Source organism: Globicephala melas, chromosome 3, assembly GCF_963455315.2.
Source record: "Globicephala melas chromosome 3, mGloMel1.2, whole genome shotgun sequence".
Lineage (NCBI taxonomy): Eukaryota > Metazoa > Chordata > Mammalia > Artiodactyla > Delphinidae > Globicephala > Globicephala melas.
Window position 1 is genome coordinate 70588677 of NC_083316.1, and position 16764 is coordinate 70605440.

Here is a 16764-nt window from a genome sequence, read left to right on the forward strand (position 1 = left end):
CTCTTTAAAGCTAAAATTAGTATGCATACAGAGGTTAAATGGGGTTCACAGGTGGTCACATTTCCATGTCCTACCAAGTCTCTAGGGATTGGAGTTATTATATTCTACATAAACATCTTTACTCTGCAACCACAATTCTATTGCAAGGTGCCAGTGAAAAAGAGGCTGGTCACTCTTTTTGACTGGTATAATGAGGTAGCTAGAGTTCCTTTTATAGCACTTAGAAAATACAGGCAGTCACTAACTATTTCACAAGACAGTTACTATTAGAGTTAGTATCAGATTCACAATAGTAAAATGCACTTTGTGTCAAAGCAATTCTCCACTGAGGACCGTTAAAGAACTGGCAGAGAGCCTGATTCTGCTTTATACTGTCAGCATTTACATATAAAGGAATTTTATACAAAAGACACACATTCCTAAAATGTGAAGAGAGAGGGCTTTTCTCCCAAAATGGTAACTAGTGGACCTAGAATAGTCTCAGACATGTTTCAGACATACAATTTCCTTTAAGAATGAATAGCCATATTCTGGGAAGGAGATAACACTAACATTAAATTTAAATACTTGCATAATATTTAATAACACAATGAACAATGTGCCATGTCTACATATACTTCCTTTGTGCCAAACTTTATCACTGAGTTTGGTAACTTTCATCCAAAGTCCAAACAGAAGGCAATTTAAGTGACTTAACCTTATTTGTTTTTAAACAGCTATGTATTTGACTTGATATAAAGAGCAATGCACATACTGAAATCCCAACAAGAATTGTGAAATGTGTGGACTACCATGGCCAGTGTATTACTTTTTGTCTACGCCAGTTAAGAAGCCCTCTATCAAGCCAGCACTTTGGTAATGGAAGGAGATGCACAAAGGTATACTCTGACAGACAGCCATGCTTTAGCTCAAACTAATCCCAAGATTTAGTGGCTCAGAAGCATAACCCAAAGCAAATCAGTCTTTAGTGGGACCCATAGGAGCATCTTTCCACAGTGAACTAACAGCTAAATCTTAAGGCATGTACTTCAAGGTCACGGAACATTCTGTGAAATATTAAAGTCCACCAGGTTCCACATGCTCCACCATATCAAACATGCTAATGATGTGAACTAACTTCATGAAACTTTAAACACACTGATGTGACAAGAACGAGTCAGGAGTGATTTCAATAACTGATGGCAAACAGATAGGACTATCTAAAAAGTTACTTTCAGCAACACACAAGGAAATCATGGAATCTAAGAAAAGAACGCACAACAAGCCTCAACTTCAAGCCTTCAAAGAGGCACAGCGATAGACCCAGTGCCGTGGAATATAATGATGCAGATTTCAGAGACAATACCCCGGCTATTTCTATTTCCTGGAGAAATGTCAGAGGTACTTACATGAAGGAAGAACCGATCAGATTAGTCCTTGGGATATTTTCCTTTCTTAAGAGAGAGACAGAAAAAAACAAAAACAAAAACAAAAAAACACAACAACAACAATAATCTTTACTTCGTCCAGCCTTGAAGTGCTTCTCCACCTGATTCAAACATGCAGTCACGGCGACCCACACAGAACCTTCAAAGTCAATCCAATAGCAGCCCGAAGATGTCTGGGTGTACGCGTGTGCTCAAGTGTCTGACTGCGAGCAGAGCGAGCAGAGAGCTGGAGACGATGTGTGTGTGTGCGTGTGTGTGTGTGTATGTGTGTGTGCGTGTGTGTGTGTGTGTGCGCGCGCGCGCGCGAAAGGAGCGCGCGCGGGGGAGGCGCGCTCGGAGCCGCGCATTCGCGCGCGCCGAGGCCGCTCCAAGCAGCAGGAGGAGGGGGAGGAAGGGGAGGAGGAGGAGGAGGAGAAAGTGGCTCTCAGCGGCCCGCAGGATTAAAAGTAACCAGACTCGTCCAGAAAACTGCGTCCAGGAAGGAAGTGACAGAAGACGAATGGGAAAAGGCGAGCCGCTCTCAGCCTTTGAAACATCGCGTAAAAAAGGCGGGGGGCGGGGGGAGTGGAAGGATGTTGGGAGGGGAGGCGGGGGTGGCAGAGAAAACGGAGCACGCGGCTTGGGGTTCTAAGCAGCACATCCCATGAAGTGCCTCTTGCCTTCTTGTCCTTTATTTTATTTTGTCCTTGCCTTTGCCTTTGCCTCGCGCTGCCTTCTTCCTCTCTCTCCCTCACAATCCCAAACCGTTGACTCTCTCTCTCAGGAGCTGGAGAAATCATCAGTTTCACTCTTGCAAAAGGGGGGCGGGACCAGACCTCGGAGCATTTTAATAAAACAAACATAACAGCAGTTCCCTCCTCACCCCTCCCGTCTCAACTAGATTGATAAATTACTCCACTACACTACTTTAATTATGTATATGGTATGCAGAATAAATCACTGAACATCAGTACCTCAATCAAGCACTTTTAAATGATAATTGCATCTTGGTGAATCAATCTTTCCATTCCTGACATTTTGCTAATTTTAGTTTTACGGTGGGGTAATGGCACATGCCATACGCAAACCTAATGACAATTCTTTATTGCTTGAAATGAAGACAACGCCGCGAGCGGCGGCTCCCTGCTCACTACCGGCGCCGCTGAGGACGCTCGGAGAACCGAGTCTCCGGATGCTGCGCGCTCGCTCCCCGGGGACGCTGCGAGCCAGCCTGCAGGAAAGTCCTTCTAAAGTCGGGATCTTTCCTCTGACCAATAGGAGCGCGACCCTAATAGCTGCTCTTGTGACTCCCCCCCCCACTAGTTTGGAGACGCGTTAACCACTTCGTTCTTCCACCGGTCCGAGCGCTCCTCCGTTACTCACGCGTAAAAGCCCCAGTCCAGGATGTCTGCAGCACTCGATTCCAGCGCGCTTTTCCTTCACGCCCAGAATACGCGGGTTTCGGCCCTGAGAGGCTGGAGGGCTAGAAAGGGAGCCGAAACGCTTCTCAAGTGTTAGTAATGTACAAAATAATAAAAGGATTACCAGTATTTGAACTCTCGACTTCATCTCCGGGCCATGAACTTTCTAATCAGGTTGGAAATATTTACCAAGGCGGCAGCTTCCTCGGAGATTTCCCCCTCCCTTCTCCCACAATATCTCTTCCACACCTTACTGGATTTTATCCAAGGCATTAACATGTAAACTAAACCAACTTCCCAAATGCATTAGGCTTCCCTATCCGATAGCTGATGACTTCACTTATCCTGAAGAGTTTCAGCTGCACAGGAAGCAGCAATAGAGACTGATAAGGAAGATACTTATATTAAGGTTTAAGCCCAGTAAATACTTTTCCTTATCAAAAAGAAAAAAGGTTAATATTCAAGATTTAGGAAAGGCTACTAGGGATTGAGCACCTCCCCTCCCTATCCAATTACACCACGCCCAATAAAGCCAAAGATAAAATATACCAACTAGTACACAAACCATGAAAAGATAAGATTACATGCCAGTAGAACTACAGACTATATAAAATGTTTAAACCAAATTAAAAATTTTTAATATTGTGAAAAGAAGAAGAGAAAATACATTGGGGAAATAAAAATACTGAATGTACCAGAGTACACAATAGTAGTATACTGAAATATCTAGCTAATTAAAGATATTTCCTCACTTTAAAAAAATTCCTCTCAGCACTATGTGTTTAACTCAATGACTAGTTCCATTTCCCGTTAAATTCTGCACTGTGCCTCCAGACTATTTTAATGCATGAGGGCAGTGTGAATCAAAAAGCCTCCTTCTTCATTATAGGGGCTATTTGATCTGAGTAGCTTTTCTCAGAAGAGTGGGCTCAACATTTAGGTGTCTGCCCCAAGGCTTCACTTGAAAGGGGAAGGTTGATTTTACAGGCAAGTACAACTAGATCTGAATAATCTTCAGGCTTCTGGCTCATCTCCATTGTGACTATCAGCCCAGAATCGATGAATCTTTTGCCATTGTTATAGGAGAGCATGGCAAACTGTCACAAAGCAAAAACTATCTGAAACACTATTATTTCTTGCAGATTAGTATCTACAATATATTTGCTTGCCTGTTTGCTTTTCATCTGGTGAGTTTGCTACTACCATGAATTCATTTCAATAATATGGCAGAGATAATCTGTATCAGGTTTTCATTTAAGGTACAACTTCAAGAAAAAATCCAAAAATTTAAAGGTGCATTGACATTTTGAATACTAAGATACGTCTATACAGGGTGGAAGTTAATTTTTCGAGATTCACAAACGTCCTGACAAAGCAAATTGTTTGTAGGAACATTTGTTTATTGCCATAATGTCTGAAATTAACATAATGAATTGTAACAGCTTATTTTACATGAGCAAATAAGACATAGGCAATACATGACTCTCACCACAGTACTCTTTAGTTTTATTTTCCTTCAAAAAGAAAACTGTTTTACCTTTTAACATTTTTAAGAATTATTTAATAATAAACATTATAACAAACCCATAACTATCAATGATAATACAAGCATTCAAATGTATGTATAACCCCACATTGTGGATAGTTTGAAAACAATTTAGATCTGGATTATATCACAGTTGGCCTTTTAAAATATAAGATATTCCCCTCAGCAGATTTAGCTTCTTAATTATGTGTGACCTAAGTTAATATTAGCATTTGTTTCCCTCCCATGAGCCTTTATAGTTGAAGTGGAACAGAAGTGTGCAGAAATATACAATAGAAGAAAACCGCCTGAGACTTAAAATTATTCACTGGTAATCCACAAAGTGGTTAATCCAAGACATGCTTTGTGTTCATCTTTAAATACTTCTGCATTTTTTTTTTTTTTTAAACCAAAATCATCCTGATCCTGGCCACCAAATGGTACTTGGCTAGGATGAGAGTATTTTCTGGTGTCGGGAGAAGCATGTACTAGGTGTTAGGAGGCCTGGATTCTCTGGTTCAAGATTTGTGCCCAACTAACGAGCGTGTCCTTTCTGGGCTTCAGTTTGCTTACGCGTTAAATGATTTCTCCAATCTATTCCAGTCCTATGATTGGAAAGTAGAAAATTCTTATACCCTTTAAGCCAATTGGAAGCTAGTGGCCTACCCTGTTAAATAAAAGGTGACACTTCCTGTAAGAGAAAATGATGTCTGGGACTGATGTACTATTTAAACCAGCTTTTTTTCTTCCCAATCACCAAATATTTCCTTCATTAAATAAGTATCATAAGTGCTTTATTAAACATGTAAATACATATTAACTTGTTTTTTCCCCCCAAAGAATCGTTTAGCAATATATTTAACTAAAGTGCCACAGAAGTTACAGAGAGCATGACTCAGGATTTAACTCTAGGGAAAGCTCATTTCTAATTTCTGTTCAGGGTTGCATATCATCTTACTCCACCCTCCACTTCTTACTACTTCCCTACATTAAATCAGCAGTCTACCTGTGCTCTGGGTCTGCCTGCTTTTAAGCTTGGCCCACGCTGGGTGTAGCTCTTGAAGTGAGCTTTAAAAAATTATTCTGAAGTAAGCTGGGGCGGTTGCCACAGCAACCCACCCTAAAATGAAGAAAGTCTATAGATTAATCTACCCCTCAATATTATTCAACTGTATAGTATCTGTTCTTCAGCCAGAATACTTTCAACACAAACATGACAACTGAACATATAAGTTCAGATATAAAAAATAGTAAGATACAAATTCCAAGAGCATAAAAAAATGTTATATCTTTTTATAGTTACAGTAGAGATGACATACAAAACTTCCCCTGAAATGGATTAATTGTAAAACAGACTTGCAAAGGTATGCCCTGAAAGGTGGCATGAGAGCTTTAAGCAAAATGGTATAGTATTGCTATATGATAAGTCACCTAATGGTTATGCAAGACTCTATCACTTTTATACATGTTAACATTATAAGTACTTAATGACAAAGAGTTTGTGGCAGTTTTACCTTTATGAATTAACTTTGTGATGGATGATAACAAATGTGAAGCACTTACCACGTACACATACAGTCATTTGCCTTCCATTCTTCACTTCATCTCTTCATAGAAGTTACTTCACAGTTTGCAACTCTTCTTTGGCACCTTAAAATGCATAAGTACAAGGTAAATAGTTAAAAAAAATTTTTTTAAAGAATGTTGATACCAAAATACATTCAGATTAATTTATTTCTAAAACTTCTAATCTGAACTAACATTAATGTTAATTCTAATTTTAAACCGAATGAACGTGTATTGAATATAAAATAATTAAAATGATCATTAATTGTGATAATACCTATAACCTGTAATATAAATAGTGCCAAATAGTTAAATTTCAAAAATTCTTTAGGTACGGCCTCAGTCCATGCACAGTATACACCATATGGACTGCTTGTGATTGAGAATCTGCAATATAAAAAGGATTTGTTATTCCAAGCCAAGGTTTAATCATATCCTTTATCTCATATCTAAAGATCCTATATTTATCTTTATTTTTGTATATTTTAATATCTGATGAAGAATTACAAGGAAGAAAGTCAAATCCATCATATTTCAAGCTAACAAAATTTGTCTAGTTGGGATACTGAAGTTGCAACTAAAGTTGCTGAAAGGGCTTTTTTATATGCTTAAAAGCCAATTTTAATACTTTGGGATTAAGGATGTGAATTCAGTACACTTAATGAATTCTATTACCAATAATACCTGATCCTTCCAAGGAGTGTTTAACTGTACTGAGTACAGACAAGGGCTCTCGTGTTCTAGTCTCCGTTTGAAGCCAGCTTTCAATGGCTTTGAACACACAAATGGACTTTTCCTTGGTTTCAGAATGGTCTAGTCCTCCCAACCTTGAGACATATCAGACCATGAAGGTCAATAACCATTTTCCAATTTGTATTAGCAAGAAGACTTTTCATAGTCAAGAGTCATTAAGACTTACAAAGCCTCTATATTTGGGTTGATATTCTTAAGTTTATTTTTAAGTTGCTTCACAGTCAAGGAGAAATGAAGAATTTTGGCCACTTTTATTTTAGGGGTGTTAGGTGAGTTTAGTCTTTTAGACTCAGGCCCACAGTGAGTTAGTCTCAACTTGGTAGTCAGTACTAGGTGACCTGGTGAATTACCATTCTCCCAGCTCTGCTTGGTTTTACAGTCTATTAAGCAGGAATCATAATACACATCTCCCAGGGCCTTTTCACCTTACAGAAATGCAATCTTCATGAAATAATGTCTGAAAGCTACATTAAAGCTTTTTAAAATGCCACTACAAATTACATTTCTTCCTTTTCCTGGATCAGTATATGCCCAAATAAGGCTTGATCACTAATTTTCTTGCGAATGTGTAGTTCATTAAAAAGTATCCATATGCATGGCTAAATTTAATAGACTTTACCTTTTATTTACAAAATTGTTAAATGTTCTTCAGAACATTGATTCTAACCCATTTCTTGAAATATCACAGAACCCTTCAATTCAAAGAAAGGATTTTCACACTTCCCCTTTTAACTGTTTTTTCTAGATACCTCTATGTGTGTGCCCTTTAATTTCAAAAGATCTTTACATGGGATCGGGGTAGGCATGGGGGTTAAAAATACCGCCCTGCATTTTGGCGCCCACTCCTTTGTCTGGGAAGAACAAGGCTGGGATTCAGTCCGGACAGCCCCTTTTAAAGACCCAGACCGGGGACGCCTCTAGTTTCAGCAGCTCAGTCCGCTGAGTTATTGACTGCGGGCAGCAGCAGTCCCTCAGGTTGATTTGTGTGGAAAGTGAATCCTCGCTGGCTAGGCGTTCAGCAGAGGCGCAGCAGCCGCAAAGCCAGCCAATTATTGCCGGTCCTCCCCTCTAACACCGCTCTCACCACCTATACCCTCCTTTCTGTGTCGGTCTCCACTTACCCCCACCCACTTTTCCCCGCGCGGACGGAGCTGAGCGGGGGCTCCCTCCCGGGAGCGTGTCTAGAGCTCGGAGGCAGCTGGTAGGGGGTGAGTGCGCCACGTGCGAGCGCCCCAGGCGAGGAGGAAGCGGGCTCTGGCCCTTCTGGGGGCCTGCTGGGCCTGGGCGCGCGGAGAGGAGGCCGAGCTGCCTCGGCGGGGCGTGCACCGGGTGGCGTCTAGAGCGGGGAAGTCACCGCTTGGGAGCGGGTTGGCGGGGGAGGCAAACGGCCGGTGGCTTGGCGAGGAGGCCGCGTGGCGGGCTCCCGGGAACGGAGGAGGACGCAACGGTGGTGGGTGGGTTTTGGAAACGGGCGGTGGCGGCGTCAGGGGAGGTGCCCTACTGGTCTGGTGGGGGGACCTGGAGGATATTTACCCTCGGTTGGCGAAAGACGACCCCGCAACTCTGGGCGCAAGCGCCGAGCCACGCACAGAGTGAGCCCACCCACGCACGTGCACAAAGCGCTGGCACGCTGTCGGCGCCCGGCGGCACAGGCGGCCCGAGCGCTCCGCCGCAGCGCTTCGCAAGCCTGGGAGAGCGAGGGGGTGGTGCGCGCAGGTCGGGCCGCCGCCCGGGTCCAGCGCCAGCCAGCCTGCTTTCTCACCTGGCACACGGGGAGGAAAGGACGGGGGTCCACGAGCTTGATTTATTAGCCCAAGCTCTCGGGGGGTCCATAGGACTGTTTTAAAAAACCAGCAACCAACCGTTGGCTCTAACAGTGAAGCTCCCTCAGTGGATATGTACGCATCTTGGCTAGAGAAAGGCCACAAACTACAAGGAGAAATGGGATATGAGGGAGAAAACACAAAAAATCCCCTAAATTTCCTTTCCTCTTCCATCTCTCTTTATTGGTTTGCACGTGAGAACAGTACGGGGATCTCTTGCTAAATTTATCAGCACGAAGTGGAAATGCCTGTGCTGTGTTTCTGTCTTTGGAGCTCTGGGAAGATTAGTGCTCCAAAGGCATAGTGCTGTACCTGGCTGAATAAATTAAAGATGTAGAATGTTTATCTTGTCATGTTCTTGAAGCTATAAGCTGCTACCAATATGGCAGCCCCGGCCACATTGTGGTTCTTTGAGTTAAATAAACTTAAATAAAATTTAAAATCAGTTCCTCAGATACACTAGTCACATTTCAGGAGCTCAATAGCCACAGGCGGCTAGTGGCTACCTAATTTGACTGCCCGATTTTAACGTTTCCGTCATTACGTAGAGTTCTGTTGGCATGTGCTGCTATAGAATTTCAAATGAATATGGTTTAAAAAAGAAAGAACCTGCTTTATGATACCAGTAAATTTTAGGACACTCTTGGCATTTGTATTTCTTGGCACTAGTGTGAAAAGTTGTAAAGTCAGAATTTCGGTATCTTCCTGCTGAAAGAGGTCTTAGGGAACACTTAATGCAGTAACTAATTTTTTACAAGGAAGGGAAGTTAAGAGATGTGCCCCCAAATCATGACATCAATTTGGAAAGGAGATAAGGTCACCTGACAGGGTATAGTACACTTTGTGCCAGCCCAGGGCAGTTGCCTGGGGTTAGTGAAGCAAATTAACTCTACAGAAAGGTGACCTGACAGAAGATTTTAGACAACAGTTCCCTTTTACAAGAGAAAAATATTTCTAAGTATTCTTCCAGGAAGAAATTCCATTTAATAAAGAATAAGGTGTATGGGGAATGATGCTATCTCCCAAACTAAAAATTTATTATTGGTAGTGTCCTGGATTTGTATAATGCCTTTTTAAAGAGACTAATTGGTATAATATTGTACTTACTTCTATTTAAAAAATTCTGAGGAAATGGAATTATCCTTTTAAAGTTACAGCTGAAAGCACTCTTAAGGGCAGGGAGGAAAGGTGTTACATAAGGTGAGAATTGTTAGCAAAGCATAATCTTCCTCAAATTCGATGAAGGTGTTATCAGACATATTGATTATGTCTTAGACTGATATCACTAGGGTGGCATTTGACTGGAAAGGTTTATAACATGAACAAAACTTAATTACAAATTACACTATTTGAGACATGAAAGACAACAGAAGACATTATACAGATTTAGAGGCAAAGCACAAACTTTCTAACTTCAATGCTTTGGTTGGTTGGTTGGTTTTGCCATGATTATCCCCTATATTTCTTCTTGCTATTTTGGGGTGAAATGTTGGTATTAATTCTGGCCATTTATGGTAATTAGCTTTTAAGTTAACCCTTAGTGAAGGACCCCTAAGTGTTCAGATAAGAGTACTCATGAATGATAAATAATTTTTAAAAATAACAAGAAAATGTTTTTTAAAGCTTGAATTTCTCCTGAGCTGATGCATATTTGAATTAATGTCTTATTTCTCTTACAAATTTACCATTTGCATGTGGTTCATGGTAGAAAGCATTCTTCCCATTTTCCCTGAAATCTGATAGCCTAAGAGAAAATCTTTTAAATTCTTCAAGTGCTTGCAGTGTGCTAGAAACCTCAACCTCTCCATGGCTGACTAATGAAAAGCTAGTCTGACTAGGGAGAATCTATGTGATCAAAAGCCAGTTGGGTCTATCCCGTGGTAACTGTATGGTTATGCACAACTTACTGAACTTCCCTTTGGCCTCAGTTTCCTCATGGATAAAATGTGGAACATAAAGTGCCTACCCTCAAAACTTTGTTATGAGGATTCAATGAGCTATTCAGTGTGAAGCACAGAGCTAGGAAAGTGGTAAACTGCAGTAAAAGTTAGCCATTCTTATTCTCCTGCAAAGGATTTCTACTTCTCCACCATTAAGTTCCATCTTCACCCATACTGGGCTGTCACAGTAGAAAAAGTTGGAGAAGTAGGTTGTAAGAGAGGTGGGGATTAGTTCTGGATGAGATCTGTTTGTGAGTTTTACCTTCAAGAGATAGAGAGCTCTTTAATCCTAAAATTTCCTGACTCAGTGGCTCTAGGTTGCCTTATTTCCCTTTCACAGGAATGGTGCCTCTAGGATACTTTTGGGCTTCCTTTGTCTTTATTTATTTATTTGTTTTCCTGAGGTATGCTTCCTTATACTTGTTAGCTGCTTGGTTGTTGAAAAGGCGCTGGAAACTCCACGTCCATCCTCTTTTCACCCTGGTTGACCTTTTTATGCTGTTGTCAGCCAAGAAGACATTGATATCTTTGGTCTCCTGCTAGCTTGAATTCTTTAGGGCAGAGCTTGCTCAGATTATCTCCTGATGTCATTCCAAATGTCTGATGGCCATCTATGGCAACGGGGCTCAGCAGAGGCCTGCTGGGAAGGGGGGAACTACTAGAAGTAGTTCTGTGTTGGACACATAATCATCTTTACAGCTATGTCTAGGAGACTGTTTGCCACTTCTTGAAAAACAGAAACCATGGCATTTTGCATTTTTTTTGTTTATTTAATAAAGTCCCACTTGGGATGTGTATGATTCCTATTGATGTCATGATAGGTATAAATATGCACTACAGGAAAAAAACAGACTCAAAGATCGTTAATAAGCCTTTTAGATGTGGTGTTCATGTTAGCTCTCCTCACTAAGAACACCAAGTTAAGACAAAAGATTCTTGAAAGGAGAAAATAAAGCTACCGCATTACCTTGTTTCCTCTCTCTAGGTGATTTTCCAAATGATGGTTTTTTACTTAGCTGAGAACTTAAAAATTATTTCTAAAATATTTCATTTATAAGCTAAAATTTTAAACCAAGCAAAACAATATAAAATTGTATTTTTTCAAAAAGGCAAGATCACGCATAGATTTATATGCTTCCAATACTCACTAGATTTAAAAACAAGGAGATAAATAATTATATCTATATTCTAATTTACTAGGTAGAGAGAGAATTAATTTTCATTATTTGGGATAAAGTCTCTCTACATTATTTTGGAATATGATGAGAACTAAAAGTAAAATGCCATAAAACTTTAAAATTTAAGTCAGTGATTAAAACCAGTTTGTTTTACCAGTGGACATTAGTTCATTGGGTCAAAGACCCAAACCAAAGAGGTCTGATTTCTTTTTTTTGTTTTTTTTTTTTGTTTTTTTTTTTTTTTTTTTTGCGGTACGCGGGCCTCTCACTGTTGTGGCCTCTCCCGTTGCGGAGCACAGGCTCCGGACGCGCAGGCTCAGCGGCCATGGCTCACGGGCCGAGCCGCTCCGCGACATGTGGGATCCTCCCGGACCGGGGCACGAACCCGCGTCCCCTGAATCAGCAGGCGGACTCTCAACCACTGCGCCACCAGGGAAGCCCCAAGAGGTCTGATTTCTTATAGAGGGTTTTTAAAATAAATTGTAGCTAAATATTTCTATATAAATAATATTCATATTATTAATATAGATATATTTGCAGTATATGTGCGAAAATAACACTATCTTATTAGAATGTGGGTTGAAATAAGTAAGTTCAGAGTGCGTAATATTTAATGGCCACTCACTACTTATCAGTGTTGGATTAATACTGTATTAACTGCTTTATAAGCTTTATTTCTTTTTATCTAAACAACAACCTTTTAGAAGGTACTGTTCTCTCCATTTTATATAGGTTTAAAACGAAAACTTAAGAGAGGTAACATTACCTGCCCCAGGTCACATAGCTCTTAAGTGCCAAAGGATGTGAAACTATGTTGCTTTGTTTCCAATAGATGCCTTTAGCTACAATGCTATACTGATTCATTATACTCATAATAAACTTTGCTCACTTACAGGCATGATGAGAGCAGGAGATGATATAATCGATATTTTTTTCCCCACCAGAAAATATTTCACAAATATGTGTCTAACCGTGTGTCATCCTCTTCAAGGTAGATGCTTTAGGAGGTTATTTGCTTATTTCAGTAATGACGTCTTTGCATTTAAGTCTCAACAGAAATATACTTAGGAATTTGCTCTGCAGTCTTAACAGTCTGATTGTTGGCAAATCATTATCATTAAGGATGAATTTGTTGCTAAAACTAAATCCAAACCAAATGTAATGAACAAGGTGCTTGTTAGAAACTATGATGTGATTATAAAGCAGCAGATTATTTGATATCTGCCTCATAAATTGACACTAATCGCAGATACAAAAGGGAAATTTCAAGGGTGTCCCTAATATGAATGTGGTGTAGCCTTTAAGGAGACATTTTAGTGACTAACACTCATGAAAGGTCTGATCACCTTTTAAAAAATCAGTTTCACTAATGAAAAGTTGTGCATCATTATATGAACATTGTGGGAAATACCTTTCCAGAGAATGTACAACAGACAGGAAAGAGTAAATCAGAGACCCTGGGTTAAAATCCAGTCTCAGATGCTTAATAACTGTTTGACCTTAATTTTCTAAATGTCCTCATTGTAAAATGGGGGAAGTGGCAGAACCTCCCCTGGATGATAATTTTGCTGACAAAAGGACATGAAATTGTATTTGTGTAGCCGCTTAGTGCTTGGCATGTAGAAAATGCTCAATAAATGTTAGCTATCATTATACTATTTCATTTTCGAGGGCTATCACATATTCTTGAAAAACATCTCAATGTCAGTTATCTAACAAATTTTAGAAGCTGACTTCTTTTCTATCAGCTTTCATGTTTCAAAGCAGTTTTATTTCATATTAGAGCATTTCATATTTGAAATAAATGTAAAACATTTAAGACAGTATGTTGATCAAACCAATATACATTATATCAAGAAGTCTTATGTTTTGGGGTGACCAATTTATATTATCCTCGTCAGTGTTCCATATAACATTCTTCTCAGAGAATTTTTTTTTGTATTCATATTTGATTTTGTCAGATTTATGAAAATAATTATATATCCATTTGCCCAGAATAAGGCATCAGACATCTTCTAAATTGCTTATTGATTACATAATCTTACTCTTAAATTGAAGGAAACTTAGCATAAATGTAAATTAGTGGCTTCCTATTAAATCTGAGTTTTTAAGTCCTTTCAAATCAACATTATCTGTGTGGTAAGGCTGCTGAGGCTTGTCTTTGTGTCGCCATCTTCCCTCTACTCACCTTCAGCTTGTCCTCCTTTCACTCTGGCATGCTCTACTCACCCAGCAGCAATTCTTAAAATCAATAATAGCTCTTTATTGAGCATGGCCTTTCCCTGACGTGACCCACAAGGTCCTTTCCTTCCTCAGAAGTCTCTTTACGTTCCAGAATTCTCTTGGACTGTGTTCTACCAGAGGAGACAGGCACTCCAACCCCATTTACTTAGTGATGCAGTAGAAACGTGTTACTCCTTTCAATGAACTTCTCTTCAAAAGTTTTCTGAAAAAAAGTTTATAATCCAAAGGAGTATCTGTGATTACACAGATTCCACAAATTCCCTGCTGTGTTGGTCAGGAGATGCTTTGGGGAGGAGACTCTCAGTATGTCTCAGCTCCCTCCTGCCCGCTGCCATTTCAGTTGCTGACATAGGTATGTCCTGGGTACGAATCAGTGGGAAGCCTGGCTCTTACTTGAGGAAGAAATTTTATTGTTTTTGAAAAGGTTGGGATTGGAAAACGTGTTCTCTATCAGCAAAATATCCTGATCCTTGAAAAATTGTCCACTTATTATTTAAAAAAAATTGGTGCTCTTTAGTACCTGTTGTTCTGGTCACCTTTTCTGTTCCCTCTTTGCATAGGAGGCACACAGTTACTGCAGGTCCCATGGGCCACAGCCTACTGGGTTGTCACTTGGTCTCACTCTGTGTGCACTCCCTTCTGTCCCCACTCCAAAAGCCAACAGAGGTGTAATTAGTGATTATTCTTCCAGAAACATCTTGAAGGGGGTATAAGAACCTTGTGATGAGAATAGTGTTGCTACCTGGATGAGGGAAGAATTTGGAGGGGCTGGGGAGAGATACAAGCTTGGAGGGAAAATGCATTCTGCCCTTTATCTCCTCTGTGAAATCACTGATAAAGCATCTTGCTATGTGCAAAGATGGGGCACATAAATATTTTCCAACCTTGTATAGCATTAAACCTGTAAATATGGAGCATCCATATCGAATGGAATCACTTTATTCAGAAATGAAGAAATATGATTCTAAGTAAATTTGAACACTACTTAAAGAGGGATGCATAAGAAACACTCTACAGTTTTTCTGTTCCTTTTGACCCCTTCAGAAATAGTTAAATAGCTCATCAATAGATTTACTCCCATCTTTCCATTTCCTTCCTCTTCCCCTTCTTTCATCTTTCCTTCATCTTTTCTGCTCCATCTCTTTCCTTTCAGCTGTAAATCTTTTATTTTCGGTTGTAAACTCAGCAAAGCCCCCCTACCCCCGACACAACTGGTTATTAACAATTAATCAGATTTTTTTTCATTGCTTTGGAAAGCTACATTTTTTGTTTCACAACCATAGGGTTTCATTAATAATATTTTTCTATTTCTCTGAATCACTTCCAAATAAAATACCACTAACAAAGGAGCTTACTTCTAAACAATCGATGATGTATACTGTAGACAATATGGTCATAGAAGAGTTTCTATGATTATTTTTGTTATTAATCACTATAATTACTCTTTGATTACAATGGTGGTTAACTCACAGTGAATAAAGCACATGCTTGCCTTGTTTATCTAGTATTTGCGAACGATTTGTGTTCATCCATCCACACATTCTCACCTCACCTTATGTAGCTGTGAGACTCTAGTTTGTGTAGACTATGGCCACAAAAATGACTTGCACATGGGAGACTAAAGCCTGTGGTTTCCTTACATTATCACTAGGCTGTAACCTCTTAAACTCCATAGGTCAGTGATGACTAATTGAGTATTCCAAAACTTGAATGTGTATGCATGCATACTTAAAAGAAGCACTATCTGTGCTGTTTTTTCATGACTTGCCTGAAGAGTCAGTTCAAGCCATTCTTCAGATTTCAAGCTATAGTATCTAGTGCCTGAAACTTAAGTAGAACTTGAGAATGATTTTTGGCTTATCACTAGTATTGGGTGAACCTTATCATTTGCCAATCCACATGCAAATAAGTAAAATAAATAAACTACTTAAGCACAGTTATATCAGACAGTAAGTAACAGTGGACATGTAACATCTATAGCTGTATCCACACGTTCGCTTTGATCTTTCAGGACCTAAGTTCCAGTTTCTTGCTACTGTAGAGCAGAACTGACCTCTTTTTTTTTTTTTTAGCATCTTTATTGGAGTATAATTGCTTTACAACGGTGTGTTTCTGCTTTATAACAAAGTGAATCAGCTATACATATATCCCCAAATCTCTTCCCTCTTGCGTCTCCCTCCTTCCCACCCTCCCTAACCCACCCCTCTAGGTGGTCACAAAGCAACGAGCCGATCTCCCTGTGCTATGCGGCTGCTTCCCACTAGCTATCTATTTTACGTTTGGTAGTGTATATATGTCCATGCCACTCTCTCACTTTGTCCCAGCTTCCCCTTCCCCCTCCCCGTGTCCTCAAGTCCATTCTCTAGTAGGTCTGCATCTTTATTCCCATCTTGCCCCTAGGTTCTTCATGACCATTTTTTTTTTTTTTTAGATTCCATATATATGTGTTAGCATACGGTATTTGCTTTTCTCTTTCTGACTTAACTTCAACTCTGTATGACAGTCTCTAGGTCCATCCACCTCACCACAAATAACTCAGTTTTGTTCCCTACAAATATGGAACCTTTCACGAATTTGTGTGTCATCCTTGCGCAGGGGCCATGCTAACCTTCTCTGTATCGTTCCAGTTTTAGTATATGTGCTGCCGAAGCGAGCACCAGAACTGCCCTCTTAAAGAAGAGAAGGCTCTAGTGAGGACTGAACAATAGAGCACAGAGAACAGTTTATCAGAGTGCCCATATTTCTGGCCCCCACGGCAGGCCCGCTGAGCCTCAACCTCTGGAACCTGCATTTTAACTAGCTCCTCCGCTGTCTCTTAATGTACATTTTGTTTGCAAACCACTGCCTTAATGTAGGGGTAAGCGTAAAATCTGTGAAGTCCTAATTCCATAACCTTCCCTTTTCTCCA

At 40.1% G+C, this 16764-nt stretch overlaps 1 protein-coding gene, 1 long non-coding RNA gene and 1 other non-coding gene across 12 annotated transcripts in view; 1 reads left to right on the plus strand and 2 right to left on the minus strand.

The window, feature by feature from the left end:
• MEF2C (myocyte enhancer factor 2C) overlaps positions 1-6002 on the minus strand; it is a 152878-nt gene extending 146876 nt beyond the window's left edge. For 3 of the 8 annotated variants that reach the window (XM_060295995.2, XM_030847448.3, XM_060295994.2), the window contains exon 1: positions 1389-1878. The gene's annotated coding sequence lies outside the window, so the exon portion shown is untranslated. Of the gene's footprint in view, positions 1-1388; positions 1952-2951; positions 3159-5915 lie in introns of those variants that run through there. The other 5 variants (XM_060295997.1, XM_060295996.1, XM_060295999.2 and 2 more) reach the window with 5 other exon arrangements.
• A 1645-nt stretch (positions 6003-7647) lies between these two features.
• The window catches only part of LOC115847545 (uncharacterized), a 390948-nt gene continuing 381831 nt past the window's right edge, over positions 7648-16764 (plus strand). For 2 of the 3 annotated variants that reach the window (XR_004037401.2, XR_009563414.1), the window contains exon 1: positions 7648-7879. This is a non-coding gene — a long non-coding RNA (uncharacterized lncRNA). The remainder of the gene's footprint in view (positions 7880-16764) is intronic. The other variant, XR_009563413.1, reaches the window with a different exon arrangement.
• LOC115848521 (U6 spliceosomal RNA) lies at positions 16407-16513 on the minus strand. Its single transcript, XR_004037730.1, has one exon. It is a non-coding gene; the product is annotated as a U6 spliceosomal RNA (small nuclear RNA).